Genomic DNA, 10,374 nt, shown 5'->3' with positions numbered 1-10,374 from the left:
AGCGCAATTATCAACCCCATTTTGAAATTAGCGCAATTTTGAACTAAACATTGCAATTATGAATCTTTCACAATGCTCAATGAAAATAGCGCAATTATGACAATAACTTGTGCGCAATTTTGGCGCTAAATTGCGCAATTTTCAGATTTTCACTTTACCTCTTCATTGAAGTGATAATTGCGCTATTCCGCTATTTTCAAAAAAATTATGCAATTTTGCGCTAAATTGCGCAATTTTCAAATTTCAACATTTTCACTTTACCTCTTCATTCAAGTGATAATTGCGCTATTCCGCTATTTTCAAAAAATTTTGCGCTAAATTGCGCAATTTTCAGATTTTCACTTTACCTCTTCATTGAAGTGATAATTGCGCTATTCCGCTATTTTCAACAAAATTATGCAATTTTGCGCTAATTTGCGCAATTTTCAAATTTCCAGATTTTCACTTTACCTCTTCATTCAAGTGATAATTGCGCTATTCCGCTATTTTCAAAAAATTGCGCAAATTTGCGCTAAATTGCGCAATTAAATTGCGCAATTTTCAGATTTTCACTTTACCTCTTCATTGAAGTGATAATTGCGCTATTCCGCTATTTTCAACAAAATTAGCGCAATTTTAAGCTAAATTGCGCAATTTTCAAATTTCCAGATTTTCACTTTACCTCTTCATTCAAGTGATAATTGCGCTATTCCGCTATTTTCAAAAAATTGCGCAATTTTGCGCTAAATTGCGCCAATTTTCAAATTTTCACTTTACCTCTTTATTGAAGTGATAATTGCGCTATTCCGCTATTTTCAAAAAAATTGCGCAATTTTCTCAAAATTCCAGATTTTCCCACTACCTCCTCATTCAAGTGATAATTATGCTTATTCCGCTATTTCCACAAAATGGCGCAATTTTGCCCTACATTTTGCAATTTCCAGATTCTAATTTCCTTAATAACATACACCCAGCAGCCCAAACGTTTGGGAACATGCTCCAAGTGGGACCAGAACGGAAGGGCCCATAGAGCAAGAAATAAACTGTGAACTGCTAATTTTTTCATAACATACATGCAGCAGCCCAAACGTTTGAGAACATGCTCCAAGTGGGACCAGAACGGAAGAACCCGCAGGGGCAAGAAAGAAACTGTGAACTGCTAATTTTTTAATAACATGCACGCAGCAGCCCAAACGTTTGAGAACGTGCTCCAAGTGGGACCACAACGGAAGAGCCCGCAGGGCAAGTAAGGAAGTGTGAACTGTTAGGTCTGATGTGTTAGGTCTTTCTTAAGAAATTGATGTTTATGCAGTTTAAGTGCGAACTGTTATTGAGAAATTTTGAGAATTTCACTTTACCTCTTCATTCTACTGTTCAACGTTTACGCATACACGCAGCAGGCCAAACGTTTGAGAACATACTCCCAGTGGGACCAGAACGGAAGAGCCCCGCAGGGTAAGAAAGAAACTGAACTGCTCATTTCTTTAATAACATACACGCAGCAGCGGAAAAGAATCAAGAACGTGCTCCAAGTGGGACCAAAGCGGAAGAGCCCGCAGGGCAAGTAAGAAAGTGTGAACTATTAGGTCTGACGTGTTAGGTCTGATGGTTACGCATTTCCTTCACATCTGGGGATTTACGGCCAAAATGTGTTTCTATTTGCTCCAAGTGGGACCAGAACGGAAGGGCCCATGCAGAGCAAGAAATAAACTGTGAACTGCTAATTTTTTTCATAACATACAAAGCAGCCCAAACGTTTGAGAACATGCTCCAAGTGGGACCAGAGCGGAAGAACCCGCAGGGCAAGAAAGAAACTGTGAACTGCTAATTTTCAAATTTCCAGATTTTCACTTTACCTCTTCATTCAAGTGATAATTGCGCTATTCCGCTATTTTCAAAAAATTGCGCAATTTTGCGCTAAATTGCGCAATTTTCAAATTTTCACTTTACCTCTTTATTGAAGTGATAATTGCGCTATTCCGCTATTTTCAAAAAAATTGCGCAATTTTGCGCTAAATGACACAATTTTCAGATTTTCACTTTACCTCCTCATTCAAGTGATAATTGCGCTATTCCGCTATTTCCACAAAATGGCGCAATTTTGCCCTACATTTTGCAATTTCCAGATTCTAATTTCCTTAATAACATACACCCAGCAGCACAAACGTTTCGGGAACATGCTCCAAGTGGGACCAGAACGGAAGGGCCCATGAGAAACAAGAAATAAACTGTGAACTGCTAATTTTTTTCATAACATACACGCAGCAGCCCAAACGTTTGAGAACATGCTCCAAGTGGGACCAGAACGGAAGAACCCCGCAGGGGCAAGAAAGAAACTGTGAACTGCTAATTTTTCTAATAACATGCACGCAGCAGCCCAAACGCAGTGTTCGATTTAGAGGGGTTTTACATGCACAAATGCATGCAACTTTGGCTCTGTGCATGTAGAATTTTGCCTGTGCATGCAAAATTTTGTGTTATTCAGCCCATTTTAAGGAAAAAATCAGAGTTGTGCATGTAAATTTTATTTTCTAAATCGAACCCTGCCCAAACGTTTCGAGAACGTGCTCCAAGTGGGACCACAACGGAAGAGCCCCGCAGGGCAAGTAAGGAAGTGTGAACTGTTAGGTCTGATGTGTTAGGTCTTTCTTAAGAAATTGATGTTTATGCAGTTTAAGTGCGAACTGTTATTGAGAAATTTTGAGAATTTCACTTTACCTCTTCATTCTACTGTTCAACGTTTACGCATACACGCAGCAGGCCAAACGTTTCGAGAACATACTCCCAGTGGGACCAGAACGGAAGAGCCCGCGAGGGTAAGAAAGAAACTGAACTGCTCATTTCTTTAATAACATACACGCAGCAGCGGAAACGTTTCGAGAACGTGCTCCAAGTGGGACCAAAGCGGAAGAGCCCGCCAGGGCAAGTAAGAAAGTGTGAACTCTTAGGTCTGACGTGTTAGGTCTGATGTGATGGTTACGCATTTCCTTCACATCGGCAGCATTAGTGCATTTGCCATTTTCATGAATGATGATGTACGTCTATAAGTATCATAATAATCATCATCATGGACAGGTAACAAGTGGCACTGTGCAGTACCGCTCTGCTATTCAAATGCGTGGTGCATCGGTTACGTGTATTTTAAATGTCAACCTGCCGAAAATAATCATCGTATAGAATATAGATCGATCCCTGTACTAAAGTCTAAGAGTCGCACCCACCTTAATATTAACATTTGCGACACTCGATATTCCACTCTCTTTATCCTAATTATATTGAAATAACACACACTTGCGATATCGTTTAACAGTCTACCTTCAGACAGATCATCACACTTTTCATGCAAATGGATGCGACTATACAAATCGCGACATGTTTGTCTTCTATGGAAGGGGCCATTAATTCTTATTCCTTTTTAATTAGGAGCACCATCTGATTAACGCCAATGCAGCAGTGGTCGGACGCGATAATCTACCATTTACTTGTTCGCGAAATTGGGTTGACGGGTATTGGCGCCTACTTTCTTAACGTTTTGCTTACAGTAGGCCTATGGTCTAGATGTATGTTGCGAGCGCAGCGAGCAGGACAATTTGCATATTTAAAAGTTTCCGTACAGTTTTCCTAAGCCTTTTTAGAGCGTTTTATTAGAAAGGCACTTCATGAATGTGTGCCAAAAATCGCTTGCCCCCGCCCCTCTCGGCTTGCCAAAAATTACTTGCCCCCTTTTTGGGTCGCCAAAAATTTCTTGCCCCCCCCAGGGCTCATAGATATTGCACAGCCCCTTACAAATTTATTCCAAATTTTTGAAACCCGTCCAAATTATAGAATTTCCACATTCCAGAGATCCACACAAAGATTAAACAGTAGGCCTACAGAAACACTGAATAAGGTCTATACACATTTTCACCCCCCCCCCCCTTTGCAATATAAATCAAGATCAAGACTATTTGGGCCTACTGCTACAATTTGCGAACACTTTATGCACGTGCCGGAGGGGAGGGGGCCCCGGGCGACATAACCATATCCAGCAAGGGGAAGGAAGGAATTAGAAACACGGTAGAAAACCAAATGACGACACTAAGATAGACTTCTTTACATGCCTTTGGCAACTCCCCCGGGAGAGGAACCCTGTCACAATTATTACACAGCCCTTTCAACACTGAAACCTAACCAAAAGGCAATATAGTTTATTTGCATATAAATTGTACACACACACATTGAAAAAATTTGTACATGACAAAAATAGGCCTACACACCAAGTAACCGCGTAAATATTCATCAACGACTTTGCAATGGAACAAAATGGAAGGGGCCAAACATAGGGGCAACTATTTTTGAAACGCCATTTACCAATTTTAGCCCTCCCACCACGCCGACGGCCTCATCATTATTGCAGACCACGACGACGGCTTATCCGAAAAAAAGACTACAACATAAACTATAAAACACGACAAAACACACATGTCATGTCCAGCATCGTCTGTTATTATTAAATAAACATAGCGCCCCACTCTACAAAATGGTGACAGTCCCGTTTAATCACATGATTCATCACATGATCGTAAACAAACAATCATGATAATCGGAACCTTTCACATGCAGCTCCACGATGAGTAAACAAACAAAAACATACAAGAATGTAACGGAAGCCTAATGTATTCAAAGCAGGTAACTTCGTTTGTTTTCATTGACATTGCAGTTAATAACACACATTCCTTACTGTTACCCTTACAAGTGTCTATCACGCGAATCAAAATTATAATGCACTTTCAGTTTCCCACACGTTCGAATGGGAATTGCATTGCGAACTTTCCCAATGTTTGGTAACCGTATTTCCTGCAATAATGTGACAACTTAACGTGGAAAGTTCTATTCTATATTGTTTGGCAATATTGTATTTTGTCAATACAATAGTATGTTTAAACTTGTAACTTTGTGTTTTTGATCGGAAAGATCGGATATTTTTATTGCCGATTCGAAATTCTGGACCATCGCAAGGGTGCAGAACTGTTAAATCTAATGTTTACGCATTTCGATTCCGCTTCGTGTTAGGTCAGACAGATACGCATTTTCGACTTTTGAAAATAGCGGAATAGCGCTATTATCACTTGAGTGGTGCGGTAATGTGAAAAATTCAAAATTAGCAATTTTGTCTAAAGGCCATTTTGAAAATAGCGAAATAGCGCTATTATCACTTGAGTGGTGGGTAAAGTGAAAATTGCATAATTGCAATTTTGTCTAAAGGCCATTTTGAAAATAGCGAAATAGCGCTATTATCACTTGAGTGGTGGGGTAAAGTGAAAATTGCAAAATTGCGCAATTTTGTCTAAAGGCCATTTTGAAAATAGCGAAATAGCGCTATTATCACTTGAGTGGTGGGGTAAAGTGAAAATTGCAAAATTAGCTAATTTTGTCTAAAGGCCATTTTGAAAATAGCGAAATAGCGCTATTATCACTTGAGTGGTGGGGTAAAGTGAAAATTGCAAAATTGCAATTTTGTCTAAAGGCCATTTTGAAAATAGCGAAATAGCGCTATTATCACTTGAGTGGTGGGGTAAAGTGAAAATTGCAAAATTGCTAATTTTGTCTAAAGGCCATTTTGAAAATAGCGAAATAGCTCTATTATCACTTGAGTGGTGGGGTAAAGTGAAAATTGCAAAATTAGCAATTTTGTCTAAAGGCCATTTTGAAAATAGCGAAATAGCGCTATTATCACTTGAGTGGTGGGGTAAAGTGAAAATTGCATAATTGCGCAATTTTGTCTAAAGGCCATTTTGAAAATTGCGGAATAGCGGTATTATCACTTGGGTGGGGGGTAAAGTTAAAATTGCATAATTGCGCAATTTTGTCTAAAACCATTTTTGAAAATAGCGAAATAGCGCTATTATCACTTGAGTGGTGGGGTAAAGTTAAAATTGCATAATTGCGCAATTTTGTCTAAAGGCCATTTTTGAAAATAGCGAAATAGCGCTATTATCACTTGAGTGGTGGGGTAAAGTGAAAATTGCAAAATTGCGCATTTTGTCTAAAGGCCATTTTGAAAATAGCGAAATAAGCGCTATTATCACTTGAGTGGTGGGGTAAAGTGAAAATTGCATAATTGCACAATTTTGTCTAAGAGCCATTTTCACCAAACTGATTTTCTTCTAAGTCTAAAAAATACACTGATAATAGCGAAATTAGCACTTTTTGATAATAGCAGTGCTATTATCGCAATTATGTGTAGAAACGAATGACAAAATAGCGCAATTGCGTCTAGTATAAAAAAGAGCGCTAATATCGCTATTATCAGTTATAGCGCCTTTCTCGTCCGGCGCTCCTTACTTTTCTAAATCATGTGAACGTGAAAGGATTTTAGATGTTAGTTTTGCGTTTTTGTTAAAATCGTATTATTTTTATATAAGTTTTTTCCCGTATTTTTTTAGTAGGCCTATGCCCCCGGGCCTATGCCCCTAAATGTTATTATTTTATGGGAATGGGAGACATTTTTTCTTTCAATTATTGTATAAGCCATAAATACCCCCCCCTTGGGTGTCAAGTTTGTGACCAACTCCTCGCGCCTCGTAATCTGAGGTTTGGATCACCCTATATGAATGGCACAACATACATTTCAGGGCGCAGAACACCAAATCACTTGGCAAAAGGTACAATGGTGACGATCGAGTTCCGGGAAAGTAGGCCTATGGCCAGTGCCGCCGACAAGCGGCGTTAAGGGGGTGCGTTACACCCGGGCCCCGGGGTCCTAGGGGGCACGTAAAAATAAAGAAAACATATCTTAATGGGCTTATAAAAGCAAATAAAAGAGACCCCGAGACAATGTGACAGGCCCGCCGAGGCTAACCGGGGGTCTGTGTGCGGACGCCCCCCCCCCATGTTGATTTCTACGTGCTTGGCAATGGAAAAGTTAGGGAACCAACCAAAAGATCGATGACGTCCTATAAACGTAACTAATTTCGTTTCTCAGCCGACCCCCTCTCTCCCGGCCAGAAACGTAATAATCAAATGTTGAAAATTTTGACATAGGGGCCTATTAATGACAAATTTTTCAGACCGATGTTTTTGTACAAACGTAATCGAACATTTTGACCCCCTCCCCCCTAAACGAAATGAGTTTTGTTTATAGGACGTCATCGATCTTTTGGTTTGTTCCCTTATTTGGTGACCCTTATTTGGTGATCTGCGCTTTTCAACATTAGGCCTACGCCGTCCTGTACTGCATTTGGATAGACTGAGCTAGGGCCGCTACGGACTCCGAGTAGGCCTATTCGACGGGGAATCATTGATGTAGGTCCCTAGGCCTAACATAGGCCTACTACGTTATTTAATCTAGTCCCATCCGGGAGTCCCATTAGGCCTATAATGTTTAAAGCAGTATGCAGACTCCGAGTATTAGACCGTAGGCCTACGTTATTTAACTATTGCCATTCTATTTCCATTCTATTACGAATCCCGGGTAACGAATGTTACCGAGCTCCATTTGAATAACAGGCAATGTAAGCCTACTCAATATTCTTGGTGTGGCGATTACCACTTTTGGCTTGATTAAGTTGCAACTTGTTTTGATACATCATGATCCAGGCGTTTATCTTGGATATACAGTTAGAGAGTAGGCCTATACACCAAGAGCACGGTCACAATCTCCAGGAACCTTAGGGTCAAACTCACAAAATAATTGTGTAGGCCTATCATCAGCATACGAGTGAAAATTTACATTATACTCCCTAATTATGTCACCAACAGGATGTACATACATGATAAAACACTGTGGATGGAACAGAATAATTATTGAAAACATGCTGATCTGACATAACACTGTTAATCATCACTCTTGTTCTACGATCTTCAAGGTACTGTAACAAAATTTGGGCCGAGTAATTAAGACAAAAATAGGGTATTTTTTCGTACGGAATTTTGACGGTTAATTTAGATAACGAATTAAAGGAACTGCATGAGTGTGACTGCAGTCTGATTTTTAAAGAGGACTAGCCTGTGTTTAGGGAGAAGTATAGAGCTCCGCCAATCATTAAACTTGGTCATTTTCTGTGTGGTTTGCCTGAAAAATCTTAATGATCTCTACCCGCAAAATTAATATGGCTGCTAAAGGACGTGTCTTGAGCTTGCCAAATTTTTTTGTTTATTTATCTTTTCGTATGGTGTCAAATCCATCATTTCTGCAATCATATTATAAAACCTGGCATTGTTATCGATCAGCTGTTTCTTAAGTGTATTTTATGTTTTCTTATAGTGGTGTGCACCCTTAATGTACGTGTGCAGAGGTCAGGGTGTACATTATTCAATATCAGCCTTGGGCACATGACTTTATTATTTATGTACTTTTAAGATATCATACACATTTGTATACAACATAAAAATGTTTCATATATTTGTCATTGTGTATTAAAATGATGTTTACATCAATGCCTGGTCCACTTAACCCGGGTAACACAACACACAGATAAAAGTGGAAGCCTTGAGGTCAAAAAGCCTGGGGTCAAATAGCCTGAGGTCAGATGATGATGTGATCAAAACAATGGCGAGTGATGTTGATTTAATCTGATGGAACCGGCCGTGATTTGCCGTGAAATTACACTGATTGGACATGATTATGGATAATTGAACTTAATAAATCAGCTTGGAAGACGATCAAGATTCTTCCGATGCTGAATTTGTGATTTAGTGAGCTGTGGATCTGGCCAGATGAAACCGATTAAAATGACGACTTTCAGTCATCGTATGAGACTCATTGCATTGAGACATGAGCATGGACGCAAAGCTGTCTTCAACCGCTTGTGCGCTGTGTATACAATGTATGGAGCTGAAATGTAGATTGTGGCAGTTTTGTCGGTGGAAGCTCTATAAAGCGTCGGGTTATAGAGCAGTCCCCGTTTTGTCAGCGCTCAGTGGCGCTCTGCATTGGGAGTCGGCCTAAAGACATGTACACGTCTTGATACCTGGTGGATCTTGACAAATCATGAGACTGACCCATATCGTGTGTGGCGGATGCTGTTGTGTTGGTAATTTACTCAGCGATTTTGCATTTCTGCGGAGATTGGCGGCGCCTGTTGACACTGTGAAACCATAAGTACTCGTTTTGGACAAATCTACTCGTATTCAATCTCTAGCTAACAATGGGCCATAAACCATTGTGATGGCAAAGAAACGAGTAGCAAATACGAGTAGTACAGAGCACCCTAATCGATATGATTTCCACCCAATGCAGTCGACAGTCGAGACCATCCAAAATGAATGCAGTATTCAACACCCTCGCGATCGATACCGGCACGCGACAGCCGGTACTTTGTTTATTTATAGCATCAAACCATCGAGATAAAAATCAAACAGTAGGCTACAATTCGCGTTTATCATATTTTAATATTATTATAAATCGTGATGTCAGGATCATCTAATGATGTAAATTCGCAATGTCAGGTCATGCAGGATCAGCATTATCAAAAAAAAGTTTACCGATGGATCACACATGCATGATTGAAGAACATAGGCCTAAACCTGTCGCGCATATTCATTCATGTTAATAACGGCAAGTTTCCTTCAAAGTTCTTGTCTTGAGCCTTTGTCCACGGTTTATACAAAGTACTAAACGTTTGTTTTTTGGTCATTTTGTTTTTATAGAAAAAGCAAACATAAACATACAAATCACCGCAAGTACAAGAGGATTTATCAATTGATAAAAATCCGTAAGACATAAATACCGTCGAAAGTTATTCTACTCAGCCACGACTGCCCAGCGATTTATCATTTAGGAGCGGGTTGTTGCGCGGCATATAAAGCCTATTATCCAATTTGCTCTTCTTTGTCGAGCACTTGATAAGTACAAACACATTTGAGAGAGGTACTTCACCAATCCAATCAAATACAGTCGTTTTAAAACTCCTTTCTTGACCGTGTTCCGAAGTATAAAGTATAAAACAACGTGCTGATTATTCACAAAAAATTCTGAAACATGGTCTAAACCGGTCGTGCGAAATTTCATACCGGGCATGATTAAAATGTTATGTATTATAGGGCGTACTAGTTACATGTTTAAAATTACATTTGTATTCATTTAGTTTCTAATGTATTTTTCATAAAGATGTATTGTAATAGAGTAGCTAACAATTTGTACAAATGTGTGTATCCAGGAAAGTTGAGAAAGATCGTATCCTGGGTGTGTATCATCATATCATTACTCAATATCTAATTGTAAAAAAAGAAACAGATAAGAACCACCGAAAAATAAATAACATGTATCGATGAAAATATACAGTAGGCCTAGGCCCTAGATCATTGGGCTTAAATTTATTCACTTCGGTTCGTTACAAAATGTCACCGTAGAAAGTAGGATTTCTCTGCTGTGCTTAGTCATACCCAGATTATTCTGCTACCAGAGTTGAAGAG

Source organism: Amphiura filiformis, chromosome 2 (genome assembly GCF_039555335.1).
Source record: "Amphiura filiformis chromosome 2, Afil_fr2py, whole genome shotgun sequence".
Taxonomy (NCBI): Eukaryota; Metazoa; Echinodermata; class Ophiuroidea; order Amphilepidida; family Amphiuridae; genus Amphiura; species Amphiura filiformis.
The sequence above is the reverse complement of the archived record's forward strand: the minus strand, read 5'-3'. Positions refer to the sequence as shown.